Source organism: Sus scrofa, chromosome 2 (assembly GCF_000003025.6).
Source record: "Sus scrofa isolate TJ Tabasco breed Duroc chromosome 2, Sscrofa11.1, whole genome shotgun sequence".
NCBI classification, from domain to species: Eukaryota; Metazoa; Chordata; class Mammalia; order Artiodactyla; family Suidae; genus Sus; species Sus scrofa.
Window position 1 is genome coordinate 96,390,160 of NC_010444.4, and position 21,785 is coordinate 96,411,944.

The 21,785-nt window shown below is 38.2% G+C and overlaps 1 long non-coding RNA gene across 4 annotated transcripts in view; it reads left to right on the plus strand.

The window, feature by feature from the left end:
* Nucleotides 1-21,785, plus strand: part of LOC102159394 — a 335,205-nt gene that overhangs the window by 108,926 nt on the left and 204,494 nt on the right. For 2 of the 4 annotated variants that reach the window (XR_002341807.1, XR_002341808.1), the window contains exons 4-5: nucleotides 5,432-5,560; nucleotides 12,228-12,317. The exons of 1 other annotated variant lie outside the window; for it this stretch is intronic. This is a non-coding gene — a long non-coding RNA (uncharacterized LOC102159394). The remainder of the gene's footprint in view (nucleotides 1-5,431; nucleotides 5,561-12,227; nucleotides 12,318-21,785) is intronic. One more of the 4 variants, XR_002341809.1, reaches the window with a different exon arrangement.

The window sequence follows — 21,785 nt, forward strand, 5'->3', positions numbered from 1 at the left end:
TTATCAAGAACCTACTGTGTGCTAGTAACTGTATAGCTGCTTTACACATATTACATTTATTCCTATCGGAATCCTGTAAGCCTATTTTAAAGAGAACTGATTAACTTTCAAATCTAGTTCTGCTCTCAGATTCTGAGATCTTTCCTCCTGTCTCTAAAATTACTGGTTTCTAGCCAAGGACATGCTTTGTGGGTCTATTCTACTATTTTTTTTCTGAATATATGATTCAGGTTAAGCTCTAATCCTATAGCCCTAGGCAATGAGACTTCTCCAAATATAGTTCCATTTTTTGGCTGACTCTGGTCTAATAATGTAGACGCTATTAAGACACAACAGTGTAAGATATGTTTATTATCTCGTAGGGACTTATACTTCAGTTAAGTCAATCAAGTACAGTTACAATTAGAAGGATGAGAAGTCAGTGGTATACATACACCAAAAATTATTCATTCCAGAAGGCTGATAGAGGCAATAAGGAGAGGAAGGTAGAGTTAGGACTTGAAAGTTGGGTCAAATGTGAATAGAAAGAAGAAATGCGAACTTGATGGGGGTGATAGAAACCACCATGAGAAAAAGTGCTAGCTTGTGAATGTATTTGTCTATTAAAAGGATTCCCATTCATTTCCGAATCCTTTTTTTTTCTTCCTAATGACTGGTTTTGAGCCACTCCTCATGGCCGCCTCATGGTATGGAAGATTGAGTAGCTCAGAGTAAGAGTTAAAACCATTTAAATGCACTTTAATGTGAGAAAACAAGCAGAACACTAATAGACCTAAAGGTAAATGCAATAGTTATGGGCAATTCAAGGAAAGCCTTTCTCCAGACAGTCATTCTAACCTAAAAACGCTAACCTCCATCTGGTTTGGACTACTAATTTACTGTGTGGGTGGATGTGTGAAATTTAAAATCTTTTGAAGAGAGTAGGGCAGTATTTAACCCCAAGAGTGTGTGATTTCTGTTGCATAACTTGAAAAAAATGTGGTAACAAGTGTGGTCGTACCACAAACTTATACATCACCTCCGATTCCAATCTCGTTTGATGATGTTATCACAAATTTGTTTTCTACTCCTGATACAAATATCTAGTGCTAAATCACCTTGGATAAATATGCTATGAAAATGTTGGTGGTTTTCTATAAGGCAGTGGAGCATCTTGAGACATCAGACTTAGCAATCTTGAAAGACCCCAGCTCACCCTGTTTCGTTGTTGCTTGGATATTGTACCTTTAAATCCTTCCCACTAATTCATCTCACATTATTTACTTCAGTGTTTAAAACAATGCTAGCACGGTTAGGATTCCAAGTTACAGTTCATCCAGGGCTGGAAACCACTGATTTAGATTCTTCATAATTAAAAACATGGAAGTGGAGTTTCCTCTGTGGCACAGTGGGTTAAGAATCTGACTTCAGGATTTCCTGTTGTGGCTCAGTGGAAATGAATCTGACTAGTATCCATGAGGATGTGGGTTCGATCCCTGACCTCGCTCAGTGGGTTGAGAATCCAGTGTTGCCATGAGCTGTGGTGTAGGTTGCAGATGTGGCTCAGATCCTGTGTTGCTGTGGCTGTGGCGTAAGCCAGCAGCTGTAGTTCCAATTCCATCCCTAGCCTGGGAACCTCCATATGCTGCAGGTGCAACCCTTGAAAAAAAAAGGGAATCCTACCTCAGTGGTTCAGGCCACTGCGGAAGTTGTGGGTTTGATCTCTGACTCTATACAGTGAGTTAAAGGATCCAGCATTGCTGCAGCTAGGGCATAGGTTGCAACTGCATCTCAGATTCAATCCCTGGCCCAGGAACTTCCATATGTTGTGAGTGGGGGCCATGAAAAAACAAAAAAACCCCAAAAATAGATGTAGTGGGTTTTAGTCATAATATAAATATCATAATGAAAAAACTCATCAAATTGAGCTAGGCTCAACCCTTTTAGAGAAAATGAAAGATGGCCTGCCCTAGTGGGATACCAATACTTTGCTAAAAGGTAGAAGGCTTTCAGGAACTTGCCTAAAGACTTTTAGGAAATTAGAGAAAAAAGAGTATATACATGTATGTGTAACTGGGTCACCTTGCTGAACAGCAGAAAATTGACAGAACATGTAAACCAGCTATAATGGAAAAAATAAAAATCATTATTAAAAAGAAGAAATTAGAACTTGAATCTTCTGTCTTCAAATCCTGTGTCCTTGCTACTAGGTTATTTAATATCTGTAGTTATGTATGATTTGCTTAAATATCACAGCCTTGGGAGAGAGTTTCTTTGACCGTCCAGTCCAAAATAATCTTTCTCTAGCAAATTACCGTGTTTCATATTATTTTTTTTCATAAGAATACACTATATGAAATCAGAGAAAGTAGTTCCATGGGAGTACGGACCTTGACTATCTTGTTCATTGCCACATCTCTAGCAATTAAATGGTTATTTGTGCAAATTGTTGAATGAATGAATGAGTCAGTGAGAATTTTGCATTCCTACAAATATGTCAGTGTCATCATGTGGCCTGCGTCTAGATGGAGGTGGAACAGGGACACTTTTAATAGGATAGGAGGTTTCTCAGACCAGCAGCTGCATTTGAGGCAGAAAATCAATTTCTACCCTGGATGACATTTTCAAAAGAAGTGTATCTGGTAGCATGGAATCTTCTATCTGACAGGGCTTATGTCAAAATACCAGGATGTCTAGATGAGTGGCCCACATTCTGTAAAGAGGGCGTGCCATTCAGAGAGGCCATGAACTATACATGCAGTTTAGTCCCTCGTCTAACAGACTTGCTAGCTGCACAAATAAAGAGTGACTTTGGTTTTGTGAGTATGCTTATGTTCAGTAAGAAAATTTGCATGCAAATGCATATATGCACAGACATTTTCTAAGCTTGGTGGGAAGGAAATATGGGATGCATACTCCCCAAGTTAGCTAGTATTTGTAATATTCTTGGTAATAGGGTGGAGAATGCCTGTCTGGTATGTCCTCAAATATTTAAAACATCGTCTTTGTTTAAGACCTAAAATTCACAGTAAGATGGAGACAATATCAGAAAAAAATGTAGACTATTTATCACAACTTATGCAAAGCATTTTGAGTAAATGAACCCAACCAGTTGTTATGTACACACCATTGTGCTAAGGAATGCTTTTCCTCCTGGTATTTGTTACTGAGGAAAATCATTACCAAAGCAGTTTAGCTAATTCATTCCCATGTTTGGAATTAAGCACTTTTAACAGTTATCTGCTTCCCATTGTCTGTCTGGGACAAGCCTTGTCAGTAAAGTACTTAGCTCTCTGCTGCCAAAATGAAGATAGGGTCATCAGAATCCTGTTGTAAACTCAGGAAGATAAAGACAGGGGAGCTGGCTTCTGCCAGGAGTCAGGTTGGTAAAGGGTTCTGGGGACATGGAGGAGGGAGTAGAAGGACAAAAGATTTGATTTTATTTGTAGGCACAGTGAGTTAACTACTTACTTTGTCTCATTCAGCATCCTGGGAAGTATTTGTATTCTTTCATTTCACTTCATTTCTCATTCACCATGTAAATACACACACACACACACACACACACACACACACACACACACACACACTCCTTCTTTAATAAGGAGACAAGGCTTTTATTTTATAACTAGAGAAGAGATAGTACTATAGGAAGAAGAAAATTATTGATTGATGTTCTCATGCATTTGGAAATAACTGATAAGGAATCCTTTCCTGAGCTGGAAAAAGAAGGGAGCTGTAAATTGTAAATTTGGGGCTTTACTATGTACCTGGTTCTTAGAAGAATTAAATACACTTTCAAAATTTCATTTAATATAAAACTTAGGTGAGAATTTTCTTGGAGGAGCATCTTAGGCTCTTAAAATTAGGTAAACAATAGGAAACCTTCCTAAGTGGGAAGCCAGCTTTTTTTTGCAGATAAATGTATCCACTTTAGGATTTTCCTTGCAGCTGGATTTTTAAAAAATGGGAACACAGGATTAAAAAGTGTATCAGTTTTTATCCTTGACTCCCAAGAGTCTTTACAGTTTAAAAACATTTAAACAACTGAAACTGATAAAAATAAGTTAAAGTAATGAGAAAGCTATCAATAAGTTAATGACTATTGCAATTATAAATTAATAGAGGTGGTTCCTTTTGACCTGCCACAGATGTCACGTCAATTGATTAAATGTTCTGAGACAATGAAATGACAAAAGACAACTTTATTATAATGCTTCAGGCAGGGAATATTTTTATTTTGCTATTAGGCGCATATCCACATGTCAGTGACCGATTCCATTTGGAAAAAAGACATGTTGGAGGATATGTACAATTAGGAAAAATCTCCAAGGTGAATTGTAGGTCTGAACTAACCACCTCTGTTATTTTTAGTTGACATTCAGAATCATAAAAGGTAGCATTTTAGGCTTTATTTTGACTCAGGGCAGAAAGACTGTTGGTTCCATCTCTCGTAGGTATCACAGGTTGGCACAGCCTTGCTGGACTGGTAACCTCAGTAGAGGTCTGCACTGGGTCTCTGCACGTCCATGACAGGGATGAAATTGGAAAAGGTGTCAGGGTACTAACATATTTTCAGCAGCATCCTCCTGCTAGCTATCCCCAGTGTGCCGAGGATGCTATCTTCTTGAGGGTGATTTGGTAGCCATGGATCTGCCTTCTGCAACAGCTATTTGAACCTCAGCCTCTCAGGAGTGATAGGGAGAATCTGAGAGGGAAAAGGATCACTTCCCTTTAGTTTTTTTTTTTTTTTTTTGCTAGAAAAATGTCTGCCTTAAAAAATAATAGGAGCTATCTTCATAATCTTTTGATAGACGATGAGAAACCTTGAGTGAAAGAGAGGTATATTTGATATTTGGGAATAGTTGATGATAAACCGTAATTGACTACATGCCTGTACTTTGACCAGCCATATAAAAACTGGCTGTCTGGCAGGAAGAACTAAATTCCTAATCATTTGAAAAATGGTCTGTTGAGTGGACCCATAGACACATAATCTCACATTTTAGCTTGCTAGGTCAGGAAGCTGTTACTTTTGGTGGCCTAAACAACTTTGCAATGGCCCCTGACTTCTGTCCCTTCAAGAAACAGGCAGTACTTTCTTTGTGTCCCCAGAGACCTTGATTAATGTAGTATTTAGCACATCTGTTTCAGGTCAAACAATCGTATTTCTCTGACCTTCCCTCCTGGACTTTTATTACAGTCATTTCTTATTTTTGTTATTTTTTCTATCACTTTTTGAATTGTAACATGTCCCCTTTAAAATGCAGAAAATACAAAGCATAATGTTTAAAAGTACTTATAATGCTGGTCATAAGAAAGGAGTAGAGAAAGTCATGACTTTTGACTCTTCTACTTTTTAAAATATAGACTTATTCACTGTCAGTTTTAGTCACCAAAGTTATTACTGAATCATACAACTAGAATGATTTATTCTCACTTAAATTAACAGGCTCTGGAAACCAAGAACATCATTCCTTCAGAAATGCTTTATGTCTCAGGCATTATACTTGACTCCAGTGTGAGCCTATGGTGGTCCTTACTGTCCTGAAGTCCAGTGTGGGGATAGAACACTTAGCAGGTAATTACAACCCAGTTTTATGTGTGTTTGTGGTAAGAGAAAGAATAGATGGTAAGAAGGCAACTAGAAGGGGGAAGCTTCAGTCAGGGGAAGCTTCCTGGGGGAAGTGTCATCTAATTTGAGAACTTCAAGAACCCCTCTGTAGATCAATGGATAAACAAAATGTAGCTGATCTATTGTATGCATAGTCACCCAGATCTGCTTACCCAATGTGCGTGTTTTGTTATAATGTTGAAACAGAAATAGCAGTAAGACACCAAGTGAGAGGAGACACCGTGATTTCCTGGGTCTCACCTACTTTAAATTCTGTCCTTTAAAACATTACATTTGGGGGAGTTCCCTTTGGAGCATCAGGTTAAGGATCTGGCATTGTCACTGCTATAGCTCTGGTTACAGCTGTGACATGGGTGCAGTCCCTGACCTGGGAACTTCTGCATGCCATGGGTGTGGCCAAAAAATTACATTTGGATATTTCCTATTTTATCTTATTCCTAATTCTGAAAAGTACTCGTTATAATAGCTACATTATTCTTTTAGGGATAAATCAGGTTCTTTTCAACAAATACTTAGGATGGTTAATAAACAATTTGCTATTATTTTTATTATCATTTGTGCTAGTATGAAGAATCCTTAGGAGATCTTTGAAAACTTATTTTTATCCAGAGATAACAATGTAGAAGAGTAAATTGTTTGGCAAAGAAGTTGAGGCATATGGGCAGAGATACAAGTATTTACTGCATTTATAAGTTTCATTTTGACTATAAAATGCAGCATCATTTGTCAGTAAATCAAAGCTTATAAAAGTGGCAATTGTGAATGCAGTTGGTTGCAGTATCAAGAGAATGAGGATTAGGAGTGTAACTGAGATTCCTTTTATGATAAATTATCTAGCTCCTGGCTACCGTGTATGAGCTCTATTAACTGCCTATAAATTGTTCATCATAAAATCTAGTTCATTCTTGTTAATTAGGCCAAGGCTTTTATGAAATTTTTTTTCTCCTCTCTCTGAAAGCCTAGGCTGACAGGAGGGTAGCTACGCCAGAATACTGAGGAAGAAAGGACCCTCTGCTAGGCAGGATGCTGTGTTCCTTAAAAACTAATAATTAAAAGAGAAATTCCTGAATTAAAATTACTTTGGCTTCTTACTAGTGAAAATGGAATCGTTCTATTGTAATCACAAAGGAAGGTTAAATACAGCCAAAATAATTGCATCTTCCAACTTTAAATTCTCTCAATCAATAACATACAAGAAAGGAAGGGGAGATGTATGAAAAGGACTGGGTACACCCATTAGGAATGATTAATACCAAGCAAGTTCCAGAAAGACAAATAGACTCATCACATTTTTCTGGCATATCTGGCATATCATCCCACGTCACTTTATTATGCATCTTTTCCCCATGAAATTGAACTTTTATGCAAAATTATCTTTGAGAAAATCTTGTGTTTGTTGCTCATCTCCTTTTTTTTTTTTCTGTTGTATTTTGCTTTTTGTGGTGCTCACATAAGTGATCAACTGGCAGTGAATGTTATGTTTATATTATCTCATATTTTGCATTGCTAACTGGCTCCCTTGATACCATTTGAGGTGCATCCCTAATCACCTCTCACATTTCACACTTCCCTTGCAATCTCTGGATTTTATGAAGAGTAGACACACCGTGCCCCAGTTCTGGACGCCAAAGTGGTTGTGACTTCAGGAAGTCCCAATAGTCAGAGCCACAGGCTGAGTCAAGCCGTGTGATTGCTCCCCTGAGATGCAGTTAGCAAGCCTCTCTGACAGAGGCCAGAGGCAAGGAACAGTCAAAGACTAGAAAAGTCGAGTCTGTTTGCACACACTTCTATGCTTAACACCCATTATGGTGCAATTAAGAATGGTAAGAAACGCTATTATATTTGGAAATCCCAAATAACAACCTAAGTTGGGGGAAAATGAGAAAATTGGTTTAAACCAAGGGAAAGTAGTTCTTAAATTATTATTTTTTTAATAATGGGATTTTTGCTTGAGCTACTTCTCATTTAACTTTGTAAATGCTAGTTAGCTAACAGTGAAAGAAACTGTAGGACAGTTAGGTAAAGTGTGTCTTATTTCTAACATCTTAGGGACACTTAGGGTTTGTCTCACTGTGTTGCAGTTCACAGGACCTTATTTTCTGTTTTTCTTGGTCAGCTTCTGGGTAATGTTGCCAGTTCCACAAGACTATGATGCAGATAAGAGCTCATCTAAGTTCATTCTAATTTAGATGATTAGGAAGACAATGTAGTTCTTTACAATGAGTAGGGGCTCTGCAGGGGACTTACTTGGGTAGACCATGGTTTGAATCAGTTCACTTTCACATTAGGCTACAGTACTGGCCTGGAGGCCTTACCAGTGAATACCTTGGAGGGGGTTGGAGGAGGGTCTTCAACTGCAACAGCCTTAAACATAATTTTAGAGAGATTTCTTCAGCTCTGACTAGTTCAGTTTTAATTGAAAGAAAGTTTTTTTTCCTTTTGAAATATTAAAACAAAAAGCCTTTAGAACGTGATATTTATTTTTAACAAATGGTTATAAAGCAGCTCTTTTTATTTTTTTTATATTTTTGTCTTTTTTGCTATTTCTTGGGCCGCTGCTGCAGCATATGGAGGTCCCCAGGCTAGGGGTCGAATCGCAGCTGTAGCTGCCAGCCTGAGCCAGAGCCACAGCAACGCGGGATCCGAGATGCGTCTGCAACCTTCACCGCAGCTCATGGCAACGCTGGATCCTTAACCCACTGAGCAAGGCCAGGGACCAAACCCTCAACCTCATGGTTGCTAGTCGGATTCGTTAACCACTGCACCACGACGGGAACTCCAAAGAAGCTCTTTCTAAAAAGTAAGCAGAAAAGTTCCCGTCGTGGCTTGGTGGTTAATGAATACAACTGGGAACCATGAGGTTTCGGGTTTGATCCCTGTCCTTGCTCAGTGGGTTAAGGATCCGGCGTTGCCTTGAGCTGCGGTGTAGGTTGCAGATGAGACTTGGATCCCAAGTTGCTGTGGCATACATAGGCTTCGATCAGGCCCCTCTCCTGGGAACCTCCGTATGCTGTGGGTGCGACAGTAGAAAAGACAAAGAGTCACACACACACACACACACAAAAGTAAACAGAACTGTTCACTTTTTATCATTATCATTTTTCTTATAGCCAAATGTTGAATTACAGGCATGGACAGTGGTCCCATTTTCCCCCAAATACTTGGACCTTTTTCTAAGCCTCTTCTTAAGATCGAATATGTAAATAGAAATTAATAAATATCAGACTGGAGAATAGAAATCTTACTCTTACAAACTGAGTATTTTTGTCCCCCCCAACCCAGTTCATATATCGAGGTCCTAACCCCCAACATGATGGTGTTAGGAGGCATTATTTGGTGGGGTTTGTCAGAGGTGGTTTGGTTGAGATGAGGTCCTGAGGGTGGAGCTCCCGTGATGGGATTAGTGTCCTTCTAATAGGAGGAAGTTCCTTTCTCCACCACATGAGTATACAGCAAGATGTTCGCCTCCTGCAGGCCAGGAAGACTTTTGCCAATAGCTAAATCTGTGGGCACCTTGATCTTGGACTTCCCAACTTCCAGAACTGTGATAAATAAATGTCTGTTGCTTAAGCTACCCAGCCTATGATTTTTTGTTTTGTTTGTTTGTTATAGCGCCCTGAGCTTACTAATACTCTTAGCTTATGACAAAATCTCTTTCCAAACATAGGGACCAAACTGCAGCAGTGGTGAGAGCAGGTAAAGGAGAAGAGCCTGAGCAGAGAGGGGAAGAGAGGTCATGGTCAAGGCACAGATGCTTTTTAACTATTTTATCCCCAAATAGTCCATCCCACTTAGTCTCATTTTTCTTTGATGAAAAGTAGTGAGATGGCCTCACCTAAAGGCAAGGGGCTGGGAAATGGAGTTCCTGGCTGAATAGTCACTTTTCAGTAACAACTTGACACTCTGGAAAGGAGCACACGCCTTTGGTGGCAGCACATTGTATATGCTACTTTAAACTTAGAAGATGCTTTTTTTTACAGCTATATACTCTTTAAATATTGAGGTCACTTTAAATTATGAGGGTTTTTTGCTTAAATATAATCAGTTCAGTTGACCAGCCAATTAACTGATAGAAGTCAGTCCACTTGGTTGTTTGAATTTAACGTTCTTTGGTTCTACGGAATGGTTACTTTGGCATAAAAAGTTTGTGCGGGAGTCCTGAGTAGTTATCATCACATTGCAGCTAGTGTAAAATTTTTCTTTGTTACTACATTTATTTTTCTAGACATTGTCATCTTCCCTGATTTACTTTCCCAAATTCCTTTTAGATAGCTCCATTGTCCTAGGTTATTCAGTAGAGTGCTTCTTTCAGAGCTTAGCTAAGAGTAAACCAGCCAGGTTTGTCTCAGCATTTTCAACACAATTTAGTTTGCATATTTTATTTTTGCTGTCAATACCTAATGGGGTCCATCCTGCAGATCTCTCATTTTATTTATTTATTTTAAAAAATTGTGTTTATTTATTTATTTTGCTTTTTATGGCTGCACCTGCAGGATACGGAAGTCTCCAGGCTAGGAGTTGAATTGGAACCGCAGCTGCTGGCCTATGCCACAGACACAGCAATGCAGGATCCTTAATCCACTGAGTGAGGCCAGGGATCCATCCTGCATCCTCATGAATCCTAGTCCAGTTTGTAACCCACTGAGCCACAGTGGGAACTCCCAGGGATCTCTTGTTTTTAACAAAACTCATGTAGTCCTTTGTTGATGGTCAGACTATTAGTTGTATTGAAAAGATATCTTAAAAAACCAGAGCATATTACTGCAGATTTTTAAAGGGAATTTTTAATTTTATCTCTATTTCTTAGGCTTTCAATCTGTATTTTTCTATCTTTGATTTTAGGGTGTTATCTCAGGCTTACATGAAATGCCGAGCAATATGCTTTTATAAAGTCAGCCTCAATTTGGCAAAAGTCTCCACAGTTGGAGAAATTTGGAGTTGAACGCTTAACATTGATTATGCACTTATAGTTAAGATGCAAGAATTCAATAAAGTGATCCATAGACAAATATAAATGAGTGCCTTTTCTAAGCTTTGTGAAGCCTGCACAAAGAAAGGAGTGATTGCCTCCAAGGAACTTATACTCTGGAACTTAATCACAGCACCAGGCACAGCAGATTTGGTGGAGAGGACAAGACGTATGAAAAAAAAAATGTTAAACTAGCAACCAAAGAGAGCCCTAATAAAGGCCTCATGAGTAGTGTGGGAGATCACTTCTTCAGGTGTTCAGTACAGAGAGGGAATCCATCATAGTTTGAAGCAAGTGAGAAGAAAACACAGTGTGAGTCTTTAGGATGGGTCTAAAGGGAAGATGTGGTTGTTGGGAAGTAAGGAAGTGGCCGTCTCAAAAAGGGATATACATAAGCAAAATTGTAGAATCTAGAATCCATATGAAGTTTTAGAGTAACTGTGAATAGATTTTTCTACAGGGAACTGAGGGTTAGTGAATGAAAATAGCAGTCAAAATGTTGGAAAGATAGGTTGCTATCAGATTGTGGAGAGCTCTAAATGTCAATTTGATAAGTGTGGCCTTTATTTTATATTCACTTGGGAACCATTGGAGATTTGGGTATGATCTATTTATTGACAGCAACTTGGAGCCTAAATTTGTGCCTAGCTTCAGATTTATCTCCCAAGCCAGGATTTCAAAAGTTATTACAATTTAAAGCACACTGATGTTGGCCACTCACCAGACGCCACCCTCTGTTTTACCTCCAGTATACACAGTGAATAAGTAAGCTGCCACAAGGAGATTGCTTTCTCCTACTTTATCAAGACACAGTGATCTTTTTCATTTTGGGCATCTGTCCAAGAAGACGCAGTGTCCTATTACAAAACGGAATCTGAGGGGTGTGAGGAGTGTACATATATTTCTCCTTTGAACTTTGAAGGAGATTGTTTACTGTTAACATAAAAATAAGACTTCTCACAAATCATCAGCTTTTAAGAAAAATGACCTAAACCTTGTGAGCTACTCTGCCTCTTGGACAAATATAAATGGAATTGATTGGGGCAAAGCTCTTGACTACAGAGTATTAATGAATAACCACCTGCAAAGCTTGTTGCACTTCTGGGTTTTGTATATATGGTTTGCAATTGCAACCATGTGGCAAATGCACGAAGTTGACCATATTAATACTGAGTTTATCTACACCATCTGCTGTCATATTAACATCTTTTTGCTTCAACATAGCACCCTCTTCTTCTTAGATATGTTCTGTTATTTCTTCTTTTCTTTCTTTGTTTCAAGTCATCCCACTGATATATGCACCATTTTAGGATATCAAAGAAGGAGGCTTTCAGTGACAGGGTGGTGGATGGCAAGGACAGGTGGGCAGAGGAATCAGGATAATAAAAAGTCATAATTCATGGGCCCAGAAAACTGTGTATAAAGGTGAGCCTTGAGGTAAGAAAGTATACGGAGGAAGCATGAGAGAGACATGAGAGCGTAACTGGGGATTAACAAGCGCACCAGAAATAGCTGAGAGGAGTCGAGCAAATGAGGATCAGATGTATACAGGGTGATGGCAGAGCAGCTCACAGAGATTAAGCTGGAATTATTCTGTTCATTGGACAGATCAATTTTCTTTTCTTTTCTTTTTTCGCTTTTTAGGGCCACACTTGAGGGAAATACTTCAAATTTTTGGCAACACATTACAACAGCAGTAACTCCAAGTAACTTTCTGAAATAAGGGATCAACAGGTGAAGCCTTCCTTTCACTTTATTCTTAAATCATAGCCATGATTAACTTGTACAAGCCACATTTTTTTTTGGTGTTTTAGTTTGTTTCCAAAGCACTATTCCACTTCATTTTTTCACTTATCCTCACAAGGTAGCTGTGAGTTAGCTTAGCATCATCAGTGAAACCTCCTGGCTCCCAACTCTTAGCCTATTTTATTAGAAAATAGTGACTTTAATTGTGTGTGTAAGGTGAAATTTTTTTCTATTAAACAGTCAACAGATTTTTAGAACAATGGCTATATTTCAGGAAGTGCTTAGAATTCCAAAGAATAGAAAGGTATGGAAAAGAGCAAAAATGTGTATTCAGTCTGAGTCAACAGGATTCACCTGGGTACTATTTGAGCTTTTGGTCCCTGAAGCCATGGGTCAGTGATACAGATAGAGACACTCATCTCTGACAAAGAAAAGCATGGATGCTGGCATGGGAGGACATAGCTCCTTTTCTTTCAATCCTAGATCAAATTTAAACCTGTGATTCTGGAGCTTACTCATCAGAGGAGAAATATCAAGAGCTATTTGCTCTCTCTGCTGTAACACAGCTCTGGCAAGCCTGGAAGTTATGTTGAGATCGTCAAATCTATAGTCAAGGACCATCTTTGTGAATCATGAAACCATATGCCACTGGTTGTCTGAATTGGAAAAGAAAAGAAAAAAAATCCCCAAACAAAAATCCAACTCTACACCAAGGAAATCAGTGATATGATTAGATAGTACTAGTACCACACTTGATCATTTTACACCTTCATAATCTATACATTAAAAAGAAAAAAATCTTTGCTACTGCCTGAACCATGTAAAATACCAGAACTCTTGTAGTGTTAACAAGGAATAAAGATCTTGCACCAGATGGTGCCTCTTGTCTCCATCTATCTCTAGCCCAAACAATCTGCCAGAGTTTTGAAGAAAAATGCGATGTGATCGTGTTGCAAAGTATATGAAGAAACAGTATGAAAAGTAATCTGGCTCAAGCAGTGGAACCCAGAAGAAAGGGGATTATTTTGACTCTTTGAGCCTAGGGATGAGGGTACTGCTGTCTCTGCATCTTAGTCCATAAAACAAATAGTACTGTACGCCCAGGAACAGCTGGAGGGCAAGCATTGCACTGAGATGTCTCTTTGGGTCTCTACAGCCTATTGATACCAGTCAATATGTTTGAAATTTCAAGAATTCATCTGGTTGTTTTGGTTATATAACACAAAATACATAGTTTGATGACTTTTTCAAAACTGACTAGCTATAAAGGGAGAGTTCACAGAAGAACTTATTATTGAATAAGTTATTTTTCTCTGTTGCCTTTCAGTTCTGAATTTGGCCATCTTGGTGATAATATCTTGCATACAGTTTCTATGTCCCCTTTGCAGAACATTCTTGAAAAATGTTGAAAATGAGCTTGGATGGGTTTTTTTTGCTGTTGTTTCTCTGCTTCTTTATATGACTTCCATGGCCACTATATTTTCACATATCCTCCTGCCTCCTCGCACTTTGATCATGGTATTGTTACTTCTTTGCCATAAAACCTTTGATTGTTTTCTTTAATATTTGATCTTATATTATCTTTTTTAAATAATGATTTTTATTTTTTTCCATTATAACTGGTTTACAGTATTCTGTCAATGTTCTCCTGCACAGCAAGGTGACCCAGTCACCCATACATGTATACATTTTGATCTTATATTATCTTTAGATTTTTATCTAACAGCTATGGAATTCTAAAGTGCTTTATAATCAAAGATTAATTAATGGGAAAAAAAGAGCTTTTCAGGTATTTTCTAGATGCAACTCATCTGAACAGATAGTTTGGTTTTATATTTACTTTTGGTAGTTGATCTAGAATTGTGTAAATGGCAAGCCTAGGATAAAGAAGAGTGGTGCCACTTCAGAGTGGTCTGAAGACTGACTCTTTGTGACCAAACCGGTAAAAGTCTATGATGGGACAAATACAGAAATTGAGTGTCAGCATTTAGAAACTTCCACAGCAGTTTGACATAGCTGTAACATCCAAGCATGTGATCACTTTTCTTGAAATTAATTTTGTTTCAGTTTACCAAAGTTTCAGTCCATAATGATTGGAAGGAAATAAAAATTGTGTTAACTACCACACATAGTTTAAGAAGCACCCCTTTATTTTTATTTACTTTTTAATTGAAGTATAGTTGATTTACAATGTTAGTTTTAGGCGTATAGTGAAGTGATTCAGATATATATATTCTTTTTCATAATCTTTTCCATTATGGTTTATGTAGGATGGTGACTATAGTTCTCTATACAATATACTAAGTCCTTGTTGTTTGTTTTATATTTAGTGGTGTGTGTCTGCTAATCCCAAACTCCTAATTTATCCTTCCCCCACCCCATTTCCTTTTTGGCAACTATAAGTTCGTTTTCTGTGTCTATGAGAAGCACCACCCTGGAGTTCATAATTTCATCATGTAAAATGATTTAAAATAGAGACAAAGGATCTGCCCACAATGAGGTTATAGCCGTCATCTAGTTATGCATTAACCATTATTCTGGGAGTTTTTCATGATGGTTGTGGAATGAAAGGAATACATTCATCTTGGAAATATTATCCAGGAGAAAAAATGGAATGAAGTCCTGAATTGAACAGGTTTGGTGACAAGGAGGCTCATGCTGCCCCACTGTCAGCCTGGATGGGACATCTAGGTCCCAACAGATCTGGATAAGCTTCACTGGAAAGAGAGCCTTAATAACACCAGGAATTCTGGCTTTTTAGTTTTAAGTTCATGATGGCAAAACGTCCATTTAGACATTTACAGTGAATCATGAAAGACTGTGGACCTCAACTGAAGAGTTCAATGTTAGAAACTTAGAACAGATGGGAAAATCTTCCTGATAGTTTTACTGAGAAAGAGAGGTTCCCCTCTTCACATTTTCTGATATTTGAGATAATAATATTTCAGCTTTCCTACTTTTTCCTTACAAGGCAGATGCAGTACATGGGAATCTATGAAGGACACATGCTCAGACCACTCCTACGTTTGCAGGATGTGCTGATACATTCCAAGTGCTGAGAAATGCTATAGCTGGGTTAGCCCACAGAAAAAGTAGCAAAGCCTGCTTAATGATGATGTATCTCAGTGATGTTCTAAGTAAAATATTATTTTGGTATCTCAGATTTGAATTTTCTCAAAGAAATAATATTAAAAATGAATATTGGTTAACTCTCTCCAGGTTATTTCTATACAACCTGTTATTTTCTTCTTCTTTATCCTGTCAATAGAGTTGAAATGTTATTAGTGCTAACAATAGTATCACTATGATTTCTAATCTGTAATAATACTACTATCAATGATATTAAGATATTTAAAACATTTTGAAGTTTATAGGGTTTTTATAGACTGTGATAATAATCTATATGGACAACCATTTATATTGCTTCTTCTATGGAAATTCTATTTCAGAGTTATGGCTAGAAGAATAAGTGGCACTTCATCTACTTCACAGTACACACCCACACCCACACACCGATTCACATATAAGTGGCCATATGATCTCTTTTGATTTATCAGCAGGTGGCAAAGGAAGTGTTGGGACTCAGGTAAAGATTTATCTCTCTAGGTCTAGGAGATATAGGAGTTCACCCAAAATGTAATGTGGGTTGTCTTTAAGGTGTATATTATAGCTGTATTGGCTTCACAGTTGGAAAGAAGTTCATGTCATTTTATCTTCTTTTTCCAGTAGTTAACCTGTTCCCACTTCAGCTCTGCTACCCAAGGAAGAGGCAAAGTTCCGCTCAACTGCTGAGCTCCTAGGGGAGCAAAGAGTAGCATATCTCTCCTTGAGCTCTGGGACACTTGCTGAGTGTGAACCTGACATTGAACAAATGGCAGAGGCCAAGATGTCAGCTGAATGACCTACCTTTCAACTCATTAACGCATATAAAATGTATAGGCAAGGTTATAAAATCAGTTTTATTTTTCCTTTTGTCTTTCTTGACCATCCTTCTGAAACTTCTTGCCTCTTCTTTTCATGTCTTTGTGTTCTCCCCTCTGTATGGGCACTTTTTGGTGGGCAAGGAGAGCCTGCTCACACGCTACACATCATTTGGGCTGTCATCTCTTGTGCTGGGTCTTTCAATCCGATTGCATCTCTATTCATCTACTGACAGAAGTGGCAATGGTGCAGACAGGGGTATTTGTTATTGAAACAAACAAAGCGTGTGGTGTTAGAGATTTGTATGCAAAACCTTCACAACAAAACTAAGCAGCTCTTTAAATATGCCAATTAACTGTTACTAATGTACAGTGCACTTCTAGGTTAAGGATGATTGATAGTAACACGCAGTGAAATGTTCTTAAACTACAGTCAGGAAATGTAAATGTACAGAATGGAAAGAACCAGCAGCTGACAGCACTAGTTACATGTTTCAAAACAACACTTTCAAATTGTTCCTTTATTGTTCTTTCATCCTTTCTCCGTTGGTTCTACTCTTCTACAGCCTGGTAGCCAACAGTGTGCTAAGAAAGTTTCAGGAAAGAAAATGTTTTAGTATGAAGTAAGCATCATGGACCTAATCTCATTTGTTTCACTCAGGCAGAACTCTTAGGAACCACAGTGGGAGTTTTGCTCAACTGAAGAGAATAGAATAGTCTTGTCTCTTTTAAATGTCTAACATCAAATCTGTTGCTATTACAAAACTAATTAGGAGGAGAGATGATTTCTCCTTTAGTTGCTGTGTCCTGTCTCAGCAGTCACTTCTTCATTTGTGCTAAACCAGCACCGCCCAAAAGAAATACAAAAAAAGCCACAAATGCTCGCCACATATATATTTCTAAATTTTCTAGGGGCAAATTAAAAAAAAAAAACAGGTGACATTAATTTTGATAGTATTTTACTGAATGCTGTCTATCCAGACTATTGTCATTTTAACGTATAATCGATGTAAAACCAGGTGTTTTGCATTTTTTTCTTCATATTAAGTCTTTGTAATTTGGTGGATTTTATGCTGATTTGGAAGAATTGGCTCATGCCAGTTCAGAAGGGCCACATCTCAAGTTTTTGGTAGTTTTCCGTGGCCAGTGTTTGCTGTATGGGACAACACGATTTGTTAAACATCACCACTTGAGGAACAGTGTGGTGTCCTTGATTAAAATATTACTTTGGACAGTCAGGAAAAGCTGGGTATGCACCCTGAGTCAACACAATGAAGGAATTGCTGTTCAATTTTGCCAATTACTGATAAACTGGCCATTTTGTTGGGGCAAGATCAGTTAAATTCATAAACTCAGTCAGATGATTGATAAAGCTACCTGGCTATTGAAATGCTAAAGCATTTGTGCCAGGGATTCTTTATAAATAATCATTTAGTAAAATCTCAAACAAAAAAGGAGAATTACTTAAAAAATAAAAATTTACTATCAAAGACCTTTTGATGTACATCATTTAAATGTCAGTGGAACATCTTTTAGGATACATTTTATATTCTTCACAACAATAAAAGTTGAGTATGTATTGTTAGAAAAACAACCAGTAAGTGCAGATATTGTCAAGTGAACCCTCTAAGAAGGAAAAATTAGATCTAATTAACTCCAGTTAATTATTTATTATCACCAACTATAAACCAAAAAATGCAGTACAAACATGATTAAGCATAAATTGAACATCAAAAAAGGGATGAGATGATAAAAGGCAAGCTATTTTGGGGAAATAATTTATTTTTCCAAAATCAGACAAATTGTATTAAATTCACATCTCATGTGAACTGGTAAATGCTGTGGAGGTAAATGGAAGCAATAGCACCACAGTTATGTCATACTTCTTCAGATTTAGGCAAAACTTTTGTAAGAGGAGTAACCTCCAAAACAAACTGTAATAAAATAAGTGCTGTAATTAGGTAATCATCAAAAGTACCAGAATTTTCTTTAAGTGCATGATCTTTGAAAAATCATGGAGAATTGTGCCCATTTCTGCATTTCTTCTGCTCTGTTCTGGCTCCCTTGATGGCTGCATTTCCCAGATATCTGCATCAGCTGATTCTCCAGTGGGTTCAGCCAGTGGGAAACCCCAGTGGGAGAGTAAAGGGCTGGAGGAGGCGGGGAAGCCAGGTTATTTTCCCTGTTTCTCTGTGCCTCAGGTGATATCTCTAGGAATGGCCCAAATTGTGTCTTCTCTGTAGCTTCAACTTCTGCTCTACATTCCTGTTCCAACTCCATCTTCCTTTGGAGAGCCCCTACTCATGGAGCTGGTATCATGTCTTTTCTTCTCTAGACTAGAAGTTAATCTCTGTGTTGCCTCACCACTCCTAGTTCACTGAACCTTGTTACCTCTATGTAACCAATTCCCTGTTTTTTGTTGTTGTTTGTTGGCGGTGGTTTTTTGTTTTTTGGGTTTTTTTGCTTTCTTTTTTTTTGTTTTGCTTTTTAGGGTCACTTCTGCAGCATATTGAAGGCTAGGGGTCAAATCGGAGCTATAGATGCTGGCCTATGCCATAGCCACAGCAACTCAGTATCCGGACTGCATGTGCAACCTACACTACAGCTCAAGGCAACGCCGGATCCTTGACTCACTAAAGGAGACTAGGGATTGAACCTGCATCCTCATAGATACTAGTCGGGTTCGTTTCCACTGTGCCACAACGGGAACTCTTCCCTGTGTTAAATCTACTCCTTCCTACATTTCAGATACTTAGATCTCCCCCTGCCCCCACCCTGTCCCCAGAACCTGAATTGTGGCAGAATGAAATAGGATTCTGGAAACAAAAATGAGCCAAGTTCCAAATTAATTACTAAGCAGATTGTTTATGTGCACCCCAAAGTAGGCAGTGACCATTAAGAGCCAACATGAGTTTCTTAAGAGATGTCATGACCAATTCACTTTGCTTACTTAACTGGTACTTGAAGAAATACTGGTAGGTGTACATGAGCAAGGCCTTTGAAGTGGTCTTTCTTGATGTCCTTATTGTTAATAGGTATGTGCGTAAAGGATGATACAGATTTAGTCAGGTTTACAGGCTGTACTGGAAAATACCTAGAGGGAACCATGGCTGCCTTTCAATATTTGAAGAAGGATTAGATTAGATCTTTGAAACCCTGGAGGCTAGAGCCAGGATCAATGTTTGAAGTTCAGGGAATCTAATTTTGGCTTAGGAAAGGTAAGTGCATTCTAAGAATCAGATTCTTCAGAAATGGAGTACGCTGTCCATGAGGAAGACAGTTTCTGCCCTGGTTATAACCAGATAGATTTTAGCTATGAAGAATGGGATGAAAGGGATTCTGCAATTGAACTTGAAATAGAGTATTCCTGAAGTCTCTCCCAACTGTGAAAGCTTAAGAACCTTTGAGTGTGGTCATCCATGCTTGGGACTAACATGGCACCAAATGTACTTTGTCATCTGATGAGACTGTAGAAAGAGCCGCAAAGCTTGCACTACCTGTGGGTGGTCATTGTTAATGTAAATGATCACTGTCCTGGTAAAGAACCAGTTAATCAAATTCTTGGTTTACACAAGCATAAAAATACTAGTTTTTAGTTCAGAGAGACAATGTTTTTCTCTAATTTTGAGAAAATCCACACATTCAAAAAAAGGTGCACAAATATCAGCAAATACTGTATAAATATAATCTTGATGGATATATATTTAGAATATAAATATCAGACGAGAAATTTTGAAGGTTTAATTTAGTGAGGAATGGCATCATTCTTGTGTGGGTTAGTTTTTAGGACAAAACAAATATTTTTTTGTCTTTTTAAATTTTAGGGCTGCACTCGTGGCATATGGGAGGTTCCCAGGCTAGGGGTCCAATCAGAGCTGTAGTTGCTGGCCTACACCACAGCCACAAACCATTCCAGATCCGAGCCACATCTGTGACCTACACCACAGCTCACAGCAACGCCGGATCCTCAACCCACTGATTAAGGCCAGGGATTGAAACTGCATTCTCATGCATGCTAGTCAGATTCATTTCCGTTAAGCCAGCAGGAACTCCAGGACAAAACAACTTAATAAGAATGTTTTTGTGGAAGATGAAATTTTTAGCAGATATTATTATCACCTGCTTTGAGAGAAAATGAACTTTAACTGCAATCAATTAATCAATCATTCAACAAGCTTTCATGAAGCACATGCTCTAAGTTTAGCATCAGAGATAGCCATAAGCAAAAATTTTAATCAAAAGTTGTATTCTAGTCTTTTCTTCTCTGCCCTTGTCCACTACATGATGTCATGCATTTGAAAGATTCCCAGTGACCCCAAGGTCTCCACTCTCTACTTTTCAGGAATGGATAGGAGAAAATGTTTTGCAAAAAGACACCAACTATATTCCAAGTAACATCTGTTGACCAACGATATGAATGAGTGAATGCATGAGTATACTTCCGTTAAGAGGATTTCATTCATTTGTTTCTGATGGACATCTTTTGGGTATCTATTATAAACAAAGTAAAGAATGAATAACACATTCTCCTCACTTTCAAAAATCTCCAGATCATGATGATAGATCCAGACACGCAGAGTTAATTATAATACAACATGATAACTGCTGTACTACAGGTATGACACAATGCTATGGTAACACAGAGGAGCATGTGACAATTAATTCAGCTGCAGTGGGGGTTGGGTGAAATGAAGGAGCTGATGGGGAAAAGCTTCTGATAAGGAATGTCATTGAAACTGAGGCCAAATTAGAAAGTATTTCTTCCCAAAGAAAGGACTAAGGAACAGTATCCTATAAGCAGCAGAAAGACTTTGCTTGGTACCTTAAAGCTTAAAACTGTTTGTTTTTTAACAGCCACAGGTTTCCACTGGCATTAACCAGGGGTTAAAGCACCACTGTGGGAATTGAAGGAGATATTGTCTCTAATAGACTCTTCAGGGAAAGTTGCTTATTCTCTGGTATAGGGCCAGCCTGGTCCATTACTTTGCTATATATTTGTATATTAACAGTGCTTAATAACTACTCTTAATTGTCTGATAAAGTCAATGAGTTACGCATATTGAGTTTTTAGGTTTCAAAGAGAAATATTCCATCTAAGACTTAGGCATTAATTCTTTTTTTTAAAAAAGTAACCTCTGCCAGCTCATTTTTCAGCAAGGTGTTCACTGTGTAGAAGTAAACTCATCTATAGCGTGACATACAATTATATTAATGTACTACCTATAAGGTTATATTTTTTTAAACATGTATTTCTAACTTCAGCTGTGGTCTCCTACCACTCGGATCTTTTAGCACCTGCCAACTTTTATGGCAGCTCACAAACTAAGTTACTCCCCCCAGGCCTCCAACCTCCTGCCCACACGAGTGCATGTACACACACACACACATACATATACACACACACACACTTCGGTAGATTAGCTTTTCCTCTCTTAGGCAGAAATATTGAAAGGTACAACTTTTAGGCCAAAAGTGTCAAGACACTGGATGCTCGGGCTCATGTGGATTTGTTATCCAAAAATCTACTTCAAGTATC